The 18,671-nt window shown below is 38.5% G+C and overlaps 1 protein-coding gene across 1 annotated transcript in view; it reads left to right on the top strand.

Moving 5' to 3' along the window:
* LOC114111559 (plastin-2-like) overlaps window positions 1-18,671 on the top strand; it is a 119,787-nt gene that overhangs the window by 71,200 nt on the left and 29,916 nt on the right. The window lies entirely within an intron of this gene.

The raw sequence follows: 18,671 nt of genomic DNA, 5'->3' as shown, positions 1-18,671 counted from the left end.
TTCATCTGAAGCAGAAAACACTGTTTTCCTCAGGCCAAAAATGAAGCTTTATTTGAGACACCCTCGTAAGAATGGAGGATGCACTGGGCAGAAAGTGAGCTCTTTGCTCTGGTAATTGAAGTCTCTACCTTTATTCTGAGCCTTTGCTCTATCCTCTCAACCTCAGCCTTTTTAATATTGTACATGAACTGAAATATACCCATCTTGACTTCTCATCTCCATTATTCTCCATTATTATTTTTGCTCTTTTGTATGTATGTGGGACAAGAGGGCAGTGGATCTTCTCTCTGTAGCACTCAGAATTTCCTTAGAGTAATAGGTGACTTGCTCCTTGAGAAACGCCAGTCATTTCTATAGGCTAATTGAAGAAGGCATTTTCATTTTTTTCTGCTATCTATCCTGCTGAGAGGTGTGTATAGAATTGAATGTATTTCTTTTACTGTAGTCCTTAACCTGTTCATTATTGGGTGTCTGCCATAGTCCTGCTCTTCCTCCCTAGCAGTCAATTCAGCCCAGCAATCTGGTCATATTAGTTAGCAGTAGGTATGGCCCCTGGATGTGAGCTACAGAGAAAGAGATGTCAGTGTAACAAGAGGGAAAACCCCCTCCAGTATGAAACCCCCTCCAGAAGTTCAGTACTCAGAGAGGCTATGGAAACACTTCTAGACTCTGAACCTTTAATTTTACCCTATAGATTCATCAAGAAAGAGCTCTTCTGATGTCCAGCTCTGCCTCACTTAGACTGACACCTAGCTAGGCATTTGCTCAACTTGAGTGTCATGACTGACCACATTTGCCTTTGTGAATTCAATTTCCTATCTTAAGATTTCTAAAGAAACAGGTCTAAAATTCTCACTGCATCAGGAGCATTAGGGGCTTTGATAAAAGAGAACATTAAGGGGAAAGAAAGTGAGTACAAGATTGAATCACAAAAGCTAGGGCAAACAAAAAATCAAGGGCTCAAAAAAAGAGTACTAAGTAGGTAAAGGAAATCTTAAAAATGTCTTGGCAGATATTAACACCGAAATCATTTTTCTGAGCATCCAAAACTTTTCATTATCTAACATCAAATTATTTTTCATGATGATTTCATAACATTGTACTCTGCTCAGATGGACTTTGGATCTTACTGAATATGCATATTTATGCTTGTGTGGTTTATTTATAGATGTAAAAACTAAAGTTTATTAAGTTAAAGTGTTTTAATACCAATATAATAGTAATTAACACAAAATCTTCAGTGACATAAATTAAAATGTTTGACTTAACAGACCTATTTCTAGAAAATATTCATCATAATTTCTTTATGGTTTTCTCTTTCACTTTGCTTTATGGTGAACAAAATAAGAATGATTAGGATACTGGTGGTTATTTCTCTATCATTTGTCTTCCAAATTTAACAACAGCAAAAGATAATCAACCCCATTGTTCTTGGCAGAAGTCAATCCAGAAAAGATAGTCTGAGACCCAGGTGGCATGAGCCCCTCTGTTTTAGTTTCAACTTGGAAACCAAGCTTTTTCATACTGTTCATGGGGTTCTCAAGGCAAGAATACTAAAGTAGTTTGCCATTCCTTTGTCCATTCAGGTATGACCTAAATCAAATCCCTTATGACTAGACAGTGGAACTGAAAAATTCAAGGGACTATATCTGATAGAGTACCTGAAGAACTGTGGACAGAGGTTCTTAACATTGTATGGGATGCCATGATCAAAACTATCCCCAAGAAAAAGAAATGCAAAAGGCAAAATGGTTGTCTGAGGAGGCCTTACGAATAGCTGAGCAGAGAAGCAAAAAGGCAAAGGAGAAAAGGAAAGATATATTCATCTGAATGCAGAGTTCCAAAGAACAGCAAGGAGAGATAAGAAAGCCTTCCTCAGTGATCAGTGCAAAGAAATAGAGGAAAACAGTAGAATGGGAAAGACTAAAGATCTCTTCAGGAAAATTAGAGATACCAAGGGAACATTTCATGCAAAGATGGGCTCAATAAAGTACAGAAATGGTATGGACCAAACAGAAGCAGAAGATATTAAGAAGTGGTGGCAAGAATACACAGAAGAACTATACAAAAAAGATCTTTATGACTCAGATAACCATGATGGTGTAATTACTCACCTAAAGCCAGACATTCTGGAGTGTGACGTCAACTGGGCCTTAGGACGTATCACTATGAACAAAGCTAGTGGAGCTGATGAAATTCCAGTTGAGCCATTTCAAATCCTAAAAGATGATGCTGTGAAAGTGCTACACTCAATATGCTGGGAAATTTAGAAAATTCATCAGTGGCCACAGGACTGGAAAAGGCTAGTTTCATTCCAATCACAAAGAAAGGCAATGCCAAAGAATGTTCAAACTATCGGACAATTGGACTCAACTCACATGCTAGCAAAGTGATGCTCAAAATTCTCCAAGCTAGGCTTCAACAATACGTGAACCGAGAGATCACAGATGTTCAAGCTGGATTTAGAAAAGGCAGAGGAACAAAGATCAAATTGCCAACATCCGTTGGATCATAGAAAAAGCAAAAAAGTTCCAGAAAAAACATCTGCTTCTGCTTCATTGACTTCACTAAAGTCTTTGATTGTGTGGATCATGACAAACTGTGGAAAATATGGGAATACCAGACCACCTGACGTACCTCCTTAGAAATCTGTATGCAGGTCAAGAAGAAACAGTTAGAACCAGACATGGAATAATGGACTGGCTCCAAATTGGGAAAGGGGTACATCAAGGCTGTATCTTGTCACCCTGCTTATTTAGCTTATATGCGGAGTAAATCATGCAAAATGCAAGGCTGGGTGAAGCACAAGCTGGAATCAAGATTGTTGGGAAAGATATCAATAACCTCAGATATGCAGATGACACCACCCTTATGGCAGAAAGCAAAGAGGAACTAAAGAGCCTCTTATTGAAAGTGAAAGAGGAAAGTGATGAAGCTGGCTTAAGACTCAACATTAAAAAAATGAAGATCATGGCATCTGGTCCCATCACTTCATGGCAAATAGATGGAGACACAGTGGAAACTGTGACAGATTTTATTTTCTTGGGCTCCAAAATCACTGCAGATGGTGACGGAAGCCATGAAATTAAAAGATGCTTGATACTTGGAAGAAAAGCTATGACCAAGCTAGATAGCATATTAAAAAGCAGAGACATTACTTTGCCAACAAAGGTCCATCTAGTCAAAGCTATGGTTTTTCCAGTAGTCATGTATGGATGTGAGAGTTTGACTGTAAAGAAAGTGGACTGCCAAAGAACTGATGCTTTTGAACTGTGGTGTTGGAGAAGACTCTTGAGAGTCCCGTGGACTGCAAAGAAATCCAACCAGTCAATCCTAAAGGAAATCAGGCCTGAATATTCATTGGAAGCACTGATGCTGAAGCTCCAATACTTTGGCCACCTGATGTGAAGGACTGACTCCTTGGAAAAGACCCTGATGCTGGGAAAGATTGAAGGTGAGAGGAGAAGGGTACAACAGAGGATGAGATGGTTGGATGGCATCACTGACTCGATGGACATGAGTTTGAGCAAGCTCAAGGTGTTGGTGATGGAAAGAGAAGCCTGGCATGCTGCAGTCCATGGGGCTGCAAAAAGTCTGAAACAACTAAGCAACTTAACTGTAGTAGCAACCAAGCTAACCCATCAACCTATATGATTCTTTGATCTTTGCTCGATTTTGTCAGTCAACTAGCTGTTAAAAATCAGAATAAACTGTGCCCAGGTGTGTGCCACATTTTAAGAGAATACAAGTCTTTGATATAGCCCAGAGAAAAGATATCCCAAGCAAAAGGAAGTTGACAGCATTCCAGATAATGATGATAACAACAGCAATAGCAATAGTAAAGAATAAAATTAAAGGAGCAAAGGAAGAACATGTTTTCCTGAGTTATGAAGCTCTCATGGAGTCCATTTCTATCCTCTCTTGAAGAGGACCCTCTTTGAATTCCATGCGAATATTTTTGCAACTGAACCTTCTTTCCTATTGTGATGTGCCAAGCATAATTAGGAAAAGGAAAGACCACAGAACGATTTTAAAATAAGGAATACACATTAGAGCTTACCCTTTTAAGCACTTTAAGCACAAATGGCAGGGCATAAATTAGTAATAATTATGACAAGATTAAAAAATGAACTTAAATAAAGATAGGCATGCCACCCAAATGGAATTTCATCAGAGAAAAATGCAGTTGTAAGTAAATGAATCAACATTTACCATATGTAATCTAAAGCAATCTTGTATTCTGTTTTTTTTTCCATCTAGTGTTAGATTTATGCTTTTGTTTCCTATTGACAAAGATTGACTAAATATTACCCCAATGTAAGTTTTCTGTAGCAATAATTATAAATGTTTCACTGTAATATGTGAAGCCAACATCTCATTTGGAAAGCTGATCACCTAGGCTGTACACTAATAAATTAGCAGCAACAGATGAAAAACCAGCCCCTTTCACACAAATAGAAATATCTTTTTTGATCCATTAGAATTCATATGTCACAAAGTCATGGTCTGTGGTTTAATTTCCACAATACACTAATATTTTTTTCTAAATTAATTACTTGTAAACTCTGTTACAAATCATTCTGGGTCATGCAGTATATCACTTCCACAGCAAAACTGCTGTGAGTCTATAATTAAGATAAAATGCTCTTACACTCACTGTACAGTAGTTAATCATATGTGAAGTGGAAAAAGGGCTACGCACACCCACACATACATGCACACATGAGTTCAAGTAAAACTGGGGAAATGCAAACAAAATCAGTGTGTTGTTTCACTCTCAATTTCCTGGCTGTGATATCGTGCCGTCATTTTGCAGCATATTTCTATACGGGGAAACTGGGTGGAGGATACCCAGACTCTTTCTATATGGCTTCCTACAACTGCATGTGGCCCTACAATTATCTCAAAAAAAAATCCTTAATATACAAGAAAATGTTTACTGTATATTTGACAAAGAAGAGAGACACCTTTGGAGAGTGGAAGCTGAAAAGAATTAAGATAGGAAGATGCTAAATCAGGGCTGCACTCAAGAGCCAAGAGGGCTCTAGATACTCAAAGTAGACAGTTTAGAAGATTCTGTAACATTTTATTTTACTCTGGCTTGAAGTTAACCTGGCTTGGGTCAACAGCTTACATCCTTATACTTTCAGGCACATTCCTATGGGTTTCTTGTACTTGGTTTTGTTTTTGCTTTTCTTAGTTAAACTGAAATAAGGTCAGTTCTGGTATAAGCTTATACCAAACTCTCTAATGGCAGTGACAGGAGGGAAAAGGTAGCAATGTACATAATTGGGGAAAGTGAAAAAATAACACATTGACCCTATATTTTTTCATCTTGTTTGCATTTTTGAAATTTGTAATTGTTCAGATAAAAGTTACCAATTTTTAAAGATTCATTTTCTCTAAATTCACCTATGATTTTAGTCTAAGAAGATGATTATATTATAGAAATAATGCAACAAATGACTTCAAAGCTTAAATGGCAGTAGAGAAGAAAACATGAGATGTGTCGAGATTTGCATTTAAAAGAACCATAAAGGCAACAAGCCTTATTTTATACCAAAATGTGAAATAAAACTGAAGTAATTGAAACACGGTAGAATTAGTGGAGGGAGAAGCAAAAGATGATAAAGCAGAAAAGAGAATTCAAAAAAAGGCTAATGTATAGAAAAGAATTACATTTATGATAAAGATGCATTTCAAGCAAATAGGGAAATGTTATATTAAAATACATTAAGTGATGTTTGAAAAAAAAACATTTAATTGTACCTTTAAAGTTAAGCATGCATTCATCTTACACGCTGGCAAAGTGATGCTCAAAATTCTCCAAGCCAGGCTTCAACAATACGTGAACGGTGAAATTCCAGACGTTCAAGCTGGTTTTAGAAAAGGCAGAGGAATCAGAGATCAAATTGCCAACATCCACTGGATCATCGAAAAAGCAAGAGAGTTCCAGAAAAACATCTATTTCTGCTTTATTGACTATGCCAAAGCCTTTGACTGTGTGGATCACAATAAACTGTGGAAAATTCTGAAAGAGATGGGAATACCAGCCCACCTGACCTGCCTCTTGAGAATTCTGTATGCAGGTCAGGAAGCAACAGTTAGAACTGGACATGGAGCAACAGACTGGTTCCAAATAGGAAAAGGAGTACATCAAGGCTATATATGAGCGACTGAACTGAACTGAAGGCTGTATATTGTCACCCTGCTATGCAAAATACATCATGAGAAACGCTGGGCTGGAGGAAGCACAAGCTGGAATCAAGATTGCCAGGAGAAATATCAATAACCTCAGATATGCAGATGGCACCACCCTTACGGCAGAAAGTGAAGAAGAACTAAAGAGCCTCTTGATGAAAGTGAAAGAGGAGAGTGAAAAAGTTGGCTTAAAACTCAACATTCAGAAAACTAAGATCATAGCATCTGGTCCCATAGCATCTTCATGGCAAATAAATGGGGAAACAGTGGCAGACTTTATTTTGGGGGGCTCCAAAAACACTGCAGATGATGACTGCAGCCATGAAATAGAAAGACACTTACTCCTTGGAAGAAAAGTTATGAACAACCTAGATAGCATATTAAAAAGCAGAGACATTACTTTGCCAACAAAGGGCATTCTAGTCAAGGCTATGGTTTTTCCAGTAGTCAGGTATGGATGTTTAGTCATATTTGGACTATAAAAAAGCTGAGCACCAAAGAATTGATGCTTTTGATCTGTGGTGTTGGAGAAGACTCTTGATAGTCCCTTGGACTGCAAGGAGATCCAACCAGCCCATCCTAAAAGAAATCAGTCCTGAATGTTCAATGGAAGGACTGATGTTGAAGCTGAAGCTCCAATACTTTGGATGCAAAAAGTTGACTCATTAGAATGACCCCGATGCTGGGAAAGATTGAAGGTGAGAGAAGGGGACGACAGAGGATGAGATGGTTGGATGGTATCAGTGGCATCAATGGACATGAGTTTGAGTAAACTCCAGGAGTTGGTGATGGACAGGGAGGCCTGGTGTGCTGCAGTCCATGGGGTCGCAGAGTCAGACACGACTGAGTGACTGAACTGAACTGAACTAAAATCAAATAATCCAGGAATTATAGACACTATGATTTTTTTCTATTTTTCTTTTTAAATAGTTTAACATTTTTATACAAATTTTAAAGGTTGGTTTCCATATACAGTTAGTACAAAATATTGACTATATTCCCTGTGTTGTATAATACACCCTGGAGCCTATCTTATACCCAGTAGTTTGTTCCTGTCACTCCCCCACCACTACATTGCCTATCCCCCTCTCCCTACTGGCAATCACTAGTTTGTTCTCTGTATCTGTAAGTCTGCTTCTTTTTTCTTATATTCAGTAGTTTGTTGTAATTTTCAGATTCTACATGTGATATCATACTTATTTATTTTTCTCTAACATATTTCACTTAGCATAATGCCCTCCAAGTCCATCCGTGTTGCTGCAAATGACAAAGTTTTCTTCTTTTGTTATGGCCCAGTAGTATTCATGTGTGTGTGTCTGTGTGTATGTGTGATCATAGCTTCTTTATCCATTCACCTGTTAAGAGACTTGTATTTCCCTGTCTTGGCAGTTGTATATAATGCTGTAGTGAACATTAGGGGTGCATGTATCTTTTCAAATTAGTTTTTTTTTTTTCGGATATGCTGGGTATATATCTAATTTACTTTTTGGAGAAACCTCCATACCATGTTCCATGATGGCTGCACCAGTTTACATTCCCATCACTGCTTTATAAGTGTTGCATTTTCTCCACATTTTCACCAATATTTTGTTAATTGTAGACTTTTTGATAAGAACCATTCTGACAGGCATAAGATAGTATCTCGTGGTTTTCATTTGCATTTCCCTGATGATTAGTGATATTGAGCATCTTTTCACATGCATTTATTTTTTGTTGTTGTTGTTGGAAAAATGTTGATTTACTTTTGCCAAAGAAAATATGTGTACATTGTACAAACAGTTGGCCTCCTTCAGAAAATCACAACCAAATAGCAAAGAAATAGAGAGAAAGATAGATGTCATGGAGCTAAACAGATTTAACTTCATGAAAATAATGTAAATAAATACACAAAAGGGATAAAATTAGTGAAATTAAATGGTAAGAAAATGACTGGAAGAAAATTACTCATAAAATGTAGAAGAGAAAAGTGGTCGCAATTGATAGAAGCCTCAACATATCTTTAAAACAGTAAGAAAACTAAAACTAAAAATAAAAAATAAAAAGTAAGAAAACTGCAATACATTTGTGCAAAAAGGTTAATATAAAGCAAATTGCAAAATGACAAATACAAGTATCCAGTAAATGTAATCACTAGTGCCCACCCTCACTAGAAATCAGTAAAATACAAGTTAATACAAAAACAAGATTTGTTTGACCCTCAGATAACTGTAGATTCAAAAGCTTGATCATTTTAGATGCGATAAAGAAATAGTTGTGTCTGACTCTTGGTGAGTCCATGGACTGTAGCCTGCCAGGCTCCTCTGACCATGGAATTCTCCTCCAGGGGATGGGTTGCCATTTCCTCCTCCAGGGGATTTGTCCCAACCTAGGGATCGATCCCTGATCTCCTGCATTGCAGGCAGATTCTTGATCATCTGAGCTACCAGGGAAGCAAAGAAAGAGAGACTCTAGCTATCTCATATCACATTGATTGAAGTGAACACTGTTGAAACAATTGGCAGGATTTGCTAAGATTTGAATTACCAATGGATGGACCCTGTGATCATATATTTAGTAAGCTATCATATAGAGATATTTATGGGAAAATATAAGAATATTCATTACCTTATAATTGACATTGGTTTCAAATTTGAAATGAAGTAAATATGCATCACTCTGGAAGCTTCTAGATTCATTTTGATTTGATAAGATTATGTAGTTGATATGCAGCTATTATAAAGAATTAGGTAAATGCAGAAAAAATTACATTCACAGAGAAAGATATCTTGAAGCAAATTCTTGAAGAATTTATTCCCATTTATATTTAACATCTACATGCATGGAGAAAAATTCTACTCTCTATTCTGCTCTATTTCTATGAGGTTGGCTATTTTTAGATTCTTCAAATAAGTGAGCACATACAATATTTGTCTTTCTTGTTAACCTCTTGTTTCTAAATACCTTTGACCTTATACTTCAGAACTATTTTGTAAAATTAAGTACTGCCACTCAAGTTTCTTTCTAAGTTATGCTGTCCAAGTGGCAATATTAAAAGAATTTCAAAGGAAATAATTTATGTGAATTGCAAATAGTGACATTTGAGAATGAAATTGCTATGTCACATTTTAGGTGTTTCCAGTGAAATGTAAATGATGTATTGTCTTGATGTTCACTATGACCTGCTTAAATGTAAGCAAATATTTATTTCTTGATAGCTGGAAATGTTATCTCATTCTTTCCTAAATGTGACTAGCATTTCCATTCCATCTCTCCTACAAAATTTATCTTAATGAGATATACCTTCTGTTTATAATTCCTTTATTATACTGCCATATTCTATTGACTAATATATATATTTTAATTTTATTGAATTAATTTCTAAGTATTATATTTTTAATTTGCTATGATAAAAAGCTCTAATAAAAATTTTGGTCAATTGGAGTTGTCATCATGATATTAGTACACAGTTGATCATAAGAATATAAACGTGACAGAATTTTGTAAAATAATTATTAGATATGAAAAATAATGTACTGTAACTTTTATCCATTAATGAGATGGATGGAGATTTTCTTTTCTTTTTCATAAATTATGTAATCCTGAATGGCTCTTACTACCACAATGAGTCAGAGTTGAACATAGAGTTTATCCTCAATTTAAAAATTTGTAATAAAGAGTGACAGAAGTTGTTCTGTCACAACTTGTGAATATCTTGTGAACACACCTTGTGAACACATCTTGTGAACAAGTTGACAAAACTTGTTCAGAAGAAGTAAAGAAATATAATTTTTTGACAACAGGAATCTATTGTATAGCCCAAGGAACTATATTCAATATCCTATAATAACCTATTATGGAAAAGAATCTGAAAAAAATTAACTGAATCACTTTGCTGTACATTAAAACTAACACAACATTGTATGTAAATTAATTATAATTCAATTTAAAAAACAAGTAAAAATATTTTGCCTTCCTAAAAAATAAGGAGAAATAGAAGTTTTGTTTTAGCAATTCAATTCTTTGAACTCCTAAGATACATGCCAAAATAAGCAAATGATCTACCATCAAAGAGTATTTTAATAATCTGTTAGCTGACACCCTGATTAGACTCCCCTTCAGTTCCTTGGATACCACCAAAGGGAAAACCACTTGCCTCTCAAAGTGATTTGCTATGTAGTAAATTTCACTTTCCCAAACCATTATGTTTCTATTATAGCAAATTGTCCCTTTGTTTAGTATCCTGGAGGTTTTTACTGCCTGGGACAATGTTTAGGGGTAGAGTGCCAGTTTTCTATCTTTTCCAAGGGCCAGTGGAAGTTGTGAAAGGGGAGGAGGAAAAGAAGAACCAGCATCTCCATCACATGTGTGCCTTTCTTTGATTCATTTTCAGAAAGACTGTGCAAGTAGAAAACTTAGAAATCAGTGCCTTTGTATAATTCATGCTTTCTATTGTGGGGCAGTGTTCGCCTGAGCCAAAGGTACACATAATCTAGATGGGTCACCTTGGACTTAAATCAGAAAGGCATTTACTGTTTATTTGACCAGATGTCCAGAAGTTGGCAGTCCTCGGTTGATTCTGTGATTCCACGGTGTCTTCTGCTACCCACGCTCTTGTCCTTCACTGATAGACATTTGATGACTGCAGTAGCTCCAAGCATCACAGTCTCAAGTGACACTATCAAAAACAAAACGAAGAAGGAAAGATTAGACATTTTCAGGAATAAACCACATTCCTGGAGGCCAAAAGTAGATTTTCTGTTTACTAGATAAAGGACTCATGGTCATACTTCGATCAGTCAAAGGCAGTGGAGACAGAAGTGCCCTAAACATAACAGACCAGTTGTCATCCAGGCCCTGATGAACCAGAGCTATATACGTTGGCACTCTCCAAAAGAAATCAGAATTTTTTAACAAAGAATTGAGCTATTGTAGCAGATGTTGCCAGTATGGTGCACACGTACCCTGGGATGATTTTATCATTTCTGTGCCCTTTACCCTTTGTCTGGTCTAACACATGCTTTCACTCCCAACTATCATCACCTGTATCTCTTTGTTTTGAGGGTTGTTCTCTTGATAACCCATTCCAGTATTGTTGCCTGGAAAATCCCATGGACAGAGCAGCCTGGCAGGCTATAGCCCATGGGGTCTCAAAGAATCTCATAAGACTTAGCAAGTAAATCCCCGCCACCAACACCTCAAGCTACCAAACCTGCTTAGCTTGGTGCAGGGAGAGCTGGAACTGCCTGGAAATTTACCATCCCTCTTCCCCTTCCCTGCCAGGAGGTATTTAACCCACTGGTATGGTGCTGGAGCTCCCTTACTGTCAATTATCATCAGCTCTGTGGTTCAGACTCTTCTGTAGGATTTAGTCAGTTACCTCCCATGGGGCTTTGCTTGCTACTGTGGCCCTGTTTTTTGCTCTCTCCCCAATCCAGTGCTTCTTTCCCCCTCCCCTAGCTAATTTCCCAGAAATTCTTTCTAGCAAATCATTTTTGCATTAGTCGTTGCCTTTGGGTCTGCTTCTGGAATACCCAGCTGAGTGGAGGAGTGTTGGCTCTTGGCCAGCTATGGAACTTTCTTGCCAATCCCAGAGCAGAGGATTTTGTGATAGAGAAGCCTGGGGAGAAGGCATGTGAATAGTTTGCTATTTGTAAGTTGGAGGCTGTCGGTGATTCTTACGGCAGCAAACAAATTTGCCAGCTTATTTCCATAACATGTATAACTTGTAAACAGACTCACTCCCCAAAGATGCCTCAGTATAAAATAGATAATTGTTAAAATAAATTCCAAACCTATAGTGCTTTGGTTTATGAAATATAGCTTGATATAATTTTATCACACAAATCCCTTGCATAAATGAGAGAATTAAAAATTGAGGCATCTATGAATGTAGAATTTAATATATTTAGACTATAAAAACACATTAGAATTACTTTATAGTTCCCCAGTAGGATGTAGAGTAGCAGAATTATCTCTCCATGTTATACAAACCATGTTCCCAAAACAGTAAGATTAATTCCCCAACTACATGCAGAAATCTGTTTTATTATTTCAAATCTATCATGTTACTTGATAACACCTCATATGAGGAATCTCTGTGTACATTTCAATATTCAATAGAAATGCTCATATTTTAAATATATTAAAGATAACTTTTTAAGTCATTTTGAGCTAGAGAGTCAATTAATAGGGGATAGATAGCTAAATAGATAAACATATCTTACTAGAATAAAGGGTTGCTGAAAATCCCGGCGGAGGGAAACTTAATTTTTTAAATCATGTATGTTGACTGTGCCAGTAGGGAAAATTGAATGGAATGATTACAAATAATAAAATTATCTCTATAAGTCCATTTGTCTACTCTATGCAATGTGCTGTGATATATAGCTTTTTAACCCTGATGCTGGGAAAGACTGGAGACAAAAGGAGATGAGGGCAACAGAGGATGAAATGATTAGATAGCATCACTGACTCAATGGACATGAATTTGAGCAAACTCCAAGAGATGGTGAAGGACAGGGAAGCTTGGCATTCTGCAGTCCACACAGTCACAAAGAACTGGACATGACTTAGCAACTGAACAACAGCAGCACTGGCTCCTTATGAATTCATTGTAATTATTCCCATTTTTGCATATAGGTAAAATGAGCTTCAACAAGATTAAAGGTAATTTTTCCAAAGGTGTACAGCAAACCAACAATAAAGCTGGAATTTAGACACAAGTCTATGTGAACTTTAAGTCTGTGGTACTACACCATTGTGTCTGCTCCATTTTATCAGATAAGAAATTATTCTTTTTGAGGAGAGTCATCCTGAATTGTTCTGATGCTAATTTGGTGTGCATTTCTAGTCTCCCTTAACTGCCCCAAAGATTTTAGCTAAAGGGCCTGTTCCCAAAATACAGATCTCTGCAAAGAATCTGCTTGAGGAGTAGATGAAGGAAACCTACCTTCTCTTGGTCTCTGCCTGGCCCAGGAAACATTGTTTACCAAACATTTGCTTTTCCATCTCCATATGAATTGCCTTCCTCCTCTTTGGAACCCTGAACTATTACCCCCAGTATCTTCTTTGGTCTATAACTGAAGTTGGTGTCTAAGTGAGGGTTTCACCCATTTTGATGAGTTACTCCATTCTCCTGGATGTCTCCCAGCTAGATATGTCCAGTTCAGTTCAGTTCAGTCACTCAGTCGTGTCCAACTCTTTGTGACCCAATGAATCGCAGCACACCAGGCCTCCCTGTCCATCACCATCTCCCGGAGTTCACTCAGACTCACGACCATCGAGTCCGTGATGCCATCCAGCCATCTCATCCTCTGTTGTCCCCTTCTCCTCCTGCCCCCAATCCCTCCCAGCATCAGAGTTTTCTCCAATGAGTCAACAATTCGCATGAGGTGGCCAAAGTACCGGAGCTTCAGCTTTAGCATCATTCCTTCCAAAGAAATCCCAGGGCTGATCTCCTTCAGAATGGACTGGCTGGAACTCCTTGTAGTCCAAAGGACTCTCAAGAGTCTTCTCCAATGCCACAGTTCAAAGCATCAATTCTTCGGCGCTCAGCCTTCTTCACAGTCCAACTCTCACATCCATACATGACCACTGGAAAAACCATAGCCTTGACTAGACGGACATTAGTCAGCAAAGAATGTCTCTTCTTTTGAATATACTATCTAGATTGGTCATAACTTTTCTTCCAAGGAGTAAGCATCTTTTAATTTCATGGCCACAGTCACCATCTGCAGTAACTTTGGAGCACAAAAAAAGAAAGTCTGACACTGTTTCCATGTTTCCCCATCTATTTCCCATGAAGTGATGGGACCAGATGCCATGATCTTCGTATTCTGAATGTTGAGCTTTAAGCCAACTTTTTCACTCTCCTCTCTCACTTTCATCAAGAGGCTTTTTAGCTCCTCTTCACTTTTTTGCCATAAGGGTGGTGTCATCTGCATATCTGAGGTTATTGATATTTCTCCCCACAATCTTGACTCCAGCTTGTGTTTATTCCAGTCCAGCATTTCTCATGATGTACTCTGCATAGAAGTTAAATAAGCAGGGTGACAATATACAGCCTTGACATACTCCTTTTCCTATTTGGAACCAGTCTGTTGTTCCATGTCCAGTTCTAATTGTTGCTTCCTGACCTGCATACAGATCTCTCAAGACGCAGGTTATGTGGTCTGGTATTCCCATCTCTTTCAGAATTTTCCACAGTTTCTTGTGATCCACACAGTCAAAGGCTTTGGCATAGTCAATAAAGCAGAAATAGATGTTTTTCTGGAACTCTCTTGCTTTTTCCATGATCCAGCGGATGTTGGCAATTTGATCTCTGGTTCCTCTGTTTTTTCTAAAACCAGCCTGAACATCAGGGAGTTCACAGTTCACGTATTGATGAAGTCTGGCTTGGAGAATTTTGAGCATTACTTTACTAGCATGTGAGATGAGTGCAATTGTGCGGTAGTTTGAGCATTCTTTGGCATTGCCTTTCTTTGGGATTGAAATGAAAACTGACCTTTTCCAGTCCTGTGCCCACTGCTGAGTTTTCTAAATTTGCTGGCATATTGACTGCAGCACTTTCACAGCATCATCTTTCAGGATTTGAAACAGCTCAACTGGAATTCCATTACCTCCACTAGCTTTGTTCATAGTGATACTTTCTAAGTCCCACTTGACTTCACATTCCAAGATGTCTGGCTCTAGATGAGTGATCACATCATCATGATTATCTGGGTCATGAAGATCTTTCTTGTACAGTTCTTCCGTGTATTCTTGCCAACTCTTCTTAATATCTTCTACTTCTGTTAGGTCCATACCATTTCTGTCCTTTATCGAGCCCATCTTTGCATGAAATGTTCCCTTGGTATCTCTAATTTTCTTGAAGAGATCTCTAGTCTTTCCCATTCTGTTGTTTTCCTCTATTTCTTTGTATTGATCGCTGAAGAAGGCTTTCTTATCTCTTCTTGCTATTCTTTGGAACTCTGCATTCAGATGCTTATATCTTTCCTTTTCTCCTTTGCTTTTCGCCTCTCTTCTCTTCACAACTATTTGTAAGGCCTCCCCAGACAGCCATTTTGCTTTTTTGCATTTCTTTTCCATGGGGATGGTCTTGATCCCTGTCTCCTGTACAATGTCACGAACCTCTGTCCATAGTTCATCAGGCACTCTATCTATCAGATCGAGGCCCTTAAATCTACTTCTCACTTCCACTGTATAATCATAAGGGATTTGATTTAGGTCATATCTGCATGGTCTAGCGGTTTTCCCTACTTTCTTCAATTTGAGTCTGAATTTGCTAATAAGGAGTTCATGATCTGAGCCACAGTCAGCTGCTGGTCTTGTTTTTGTTGACTGTATAGAGCTGCTCCATCTTTGGCTGCAAAGAATATAATCAATCTGATTCCGGTGTTGACCATCTGGTGATGTCCATGTGTAGAGTCTTCTCTTGTGTTGTTGGAAGAGGGTGTTTGCTATGACCAGTGCATTCTCTTGGCAAAACTCTATTAGTCTCTGCCCTGCTTCATTCTGCATTCCAAGGCCAAATTTGCCTGTTACTCCAGGTGTTTCTTGGCTTCCTACTATTGCATTCCAGTCCCCTATAATGAAAAGGACATCCTTTTTGGGTGTTAGTTCTAAAAGGTCTTGTAGGTCTTCATAAAACCGTTCAACTTCAGTTTCTTCAGCATTACTGGTTGGGGCATAGACTTGGATAACTGTGATATTAAATGGTTTGCCTTGGAGACGAACAGAGATCATTCTGTCATTTTTGAGATTGCATCCAAGTACTGCATTTTGGACTCTTTTGTTGACCATGATGGCTACTCCATTTCTTCTGAGGGATTCCTGCCCAAAGTAGTAGATACAATGGTCATCTGAGTTAAATTCACCCATTCCAGTCCATTTTAGTTCACTGATTCCTAGAATGTCGATGTTCACCCTTGCCATCTGTTGTTTGACCACTTCCAATTTGCCTTGATTCATGGACCTGACATTCCATGTTCCTATGCAATATTGCTCTTTACAGCATCGCATCTTACTTCTATCACCAGTCACACCCACAACTGGGTATTGTTTTTGCTTTGGCTCCATCCCTTCATTCTTTCTGGAGTTATTTCTCCACTGATCTCCAGTAGCATATTGGGTACCTAATGACCTGGGGAGTTCCTCTTTCAGTATCCTATCATTTTGCCTTTTCATACTGTTCATAGGGTTCTCAAGGCAAGAATACTGAAGTGGCTTGCCATTCCCTTCTCCAGTGGACCATATTTTATCAGACCTCTCCACCATGACCTGCCCATCTTGGGTTGCCCCACAGGCATGGCTTGGTTTCATTGAGTTAGACAAGGCTGTGGTTCTAGTGTGATTAGATTGACTAGTTTTCTGTGACTATGGTCTCAGTGTGTCTGCCCTCTGATGCCCTCTTGCAACACCTACCATCTTACTTGGGTTTCTCTTACCTTAGGCATGGGGTATCTCTTCACGGCTGATCCAGCAAAGCATAGCCGCTGCTCCTTACCTTGGACGAGGGGTATCTCCTTACCACCGCCGTTCCTGACCTGCAATGTGGGACAGCTCCTCTAGGCCCTCCTGTGCCTGCGCAGCGCTAGACATGTTATTAATCTTTTATTTGATTTTCTCCTGTTAATCTGTCTCATGTCAATTGAATTCTTCAACCAGGCAGAAGAATCTAGAAGAGTAGAGGAAAACTTCTTCCTCTTCACCCATGATAATATTGAGTTTTCCAATCCATGGCTATAGTCAACATTTTTAGTAGGAAAAGAGTTGAGTATGTTCAGTACGGCAAGAGAAGATTGGCATTAGATGTATACACAGTCCATCTGTTCTACCAATATTCAGACATATATTATACAAATATTTCAGTGAGATGTTTGATAGAAGGAGAGGTTTTACTATGATCACTTCTATTTCTCTCAGATAAATTAGTAACATGGTCATCACCTGAGAGAATCAGAGTGATATTTCATGAGGGATAAGACATCCTTTAACATAAGATAAGGGATAAGATAAGATAAGAACATACATCAACAGGCTACAGTACTGACTATCATCATTTTGTTGAAAGTGCTAGTCACTCAGTCTTGTCCAATGCTTTGTGACCCCATAGACTGTAGCCTGCCAGGCTCTTCTGTCCATGGGATTTCTCAGACCAGAAAACTGGAGTGGGTTGCCATTTCCCCCTCCAGGGGCTCTTTTCAACTCAGGGTTCAAACCTGTAATTTTGCTGACCTCACATTTATTAGATTCTTTTTGGGTGACCCCTATTTCCCAGTGTGGTCAAGACCTGTCTGATTTTAGCGCTGAAGGTTGCCCATCCCAGGAAACCCCTCAGTCCTGGGCAAACCGGGACAGTTGGTCAATCTATTTAGCCCTCTCTCTGTTTCCTTATGACTTCAATTTTGTCTGTTGCATGTAAAGTATGTAGAAGCTTGTTTGTAGATATTATGTAGGAGAAAGCACTTGAAATACCCACCTCGGTCATCACCTAGGTAATCTTAGGCAATTTAGTTAATTTTCAGTACAGTTCAGTCACTCAGTCATTTCTGACTCTTTAGACCCCATGGGCTGCTATATGCCAGGCTTCCTTGTCCATCACCAACTCCCAGAGCTTGCTCAAACTCATGTCTATCAAATCAGTGATGCCATCCAAACATCTTATCCTCTGTCATCCCCTTCTCCTTCTGCCTTCAGTCTTTCCCAGCATCAAGGTCTTTTCTAATGAGTCAACTCTTCACGTGAGGTTGCCAAAGTATTGGAGTTTCAACTTTAGCATCCGTCCTTCCAATGAATATTAAGGACTGATTTCCTTTAGGGTGGACTGGTTGGATCTCCTTGCAGTCCAAGGGACTCTCAAGACTCTTCTCCAACACCACAGTTCAAAAGCATCAATTCTTTGGCACTCAGCTTTCTTTATAGTCCAACTCTCACATCCATACATGACTACTGGAAAAACCATAGCCTTGACTAGACAGACCTTTGTTGGCAAAGTAATGTCTCTGCTTTTTAATATGCCATCTAAGTTGGTCATAGCTTTTCTTCCAAAGAGCAAGCGTCTTTTAATTTCATCGCTGCAGTCAGCATCTGCAGTGATTTTGGAGTCCAAAAAAATAAAGTCTGTCACTGTTTCCATTGTTTCCCCATCTATTTGGCATGAAGTGATGGGACCAGATGCCATGATCATTGTTTTCTGAATGTTGAGTTTTAAGCCAACTTTTCCACTGTCCTCTTTCACTTTCATCAAGAGGCTCTTTAGTTCTTCACTTTCTGCCATAAGGGTGGTGTCATCTGCATATCTGAGGTTATTGATATTTCTCCCAACAATCTTGACTCCAGCTTGTGCTTCGTCCAGCCTAGCATTTCGCATGATGTACTCTGCATATAAATTTAAAAAGCACCGTAACAATATACAGCCTTAACGTACTCCTTTCCTAATTTGGAACCAGTCTGTTGTTTCACATCCAGTTTTAACTGTTGCTTCTTGACCT

The sequence above is a fragment of the Ovis aries genome, chromosome X (assembly GCF_016772045.2).
Source record: "Ovis aries strain OAR_USU_Benz2616 breed Rambouillet chromosome X, ARS-UI_Ramb_v3.0, whole genome shotgun sequence".
In the NCBI taxonomy this organism is placed as follows: domain Eukaryota; kingdom Metazoa; phylum Chordata; class Mammalia; order Artiodactyla; family Bovidae; genus Ovis; species Ovis aries.
The sequence above is the reverse complement of the archived record's forward strand: the minus strand, read 5'-3'. Positions and strand labels throughout refer to the sequence as shown.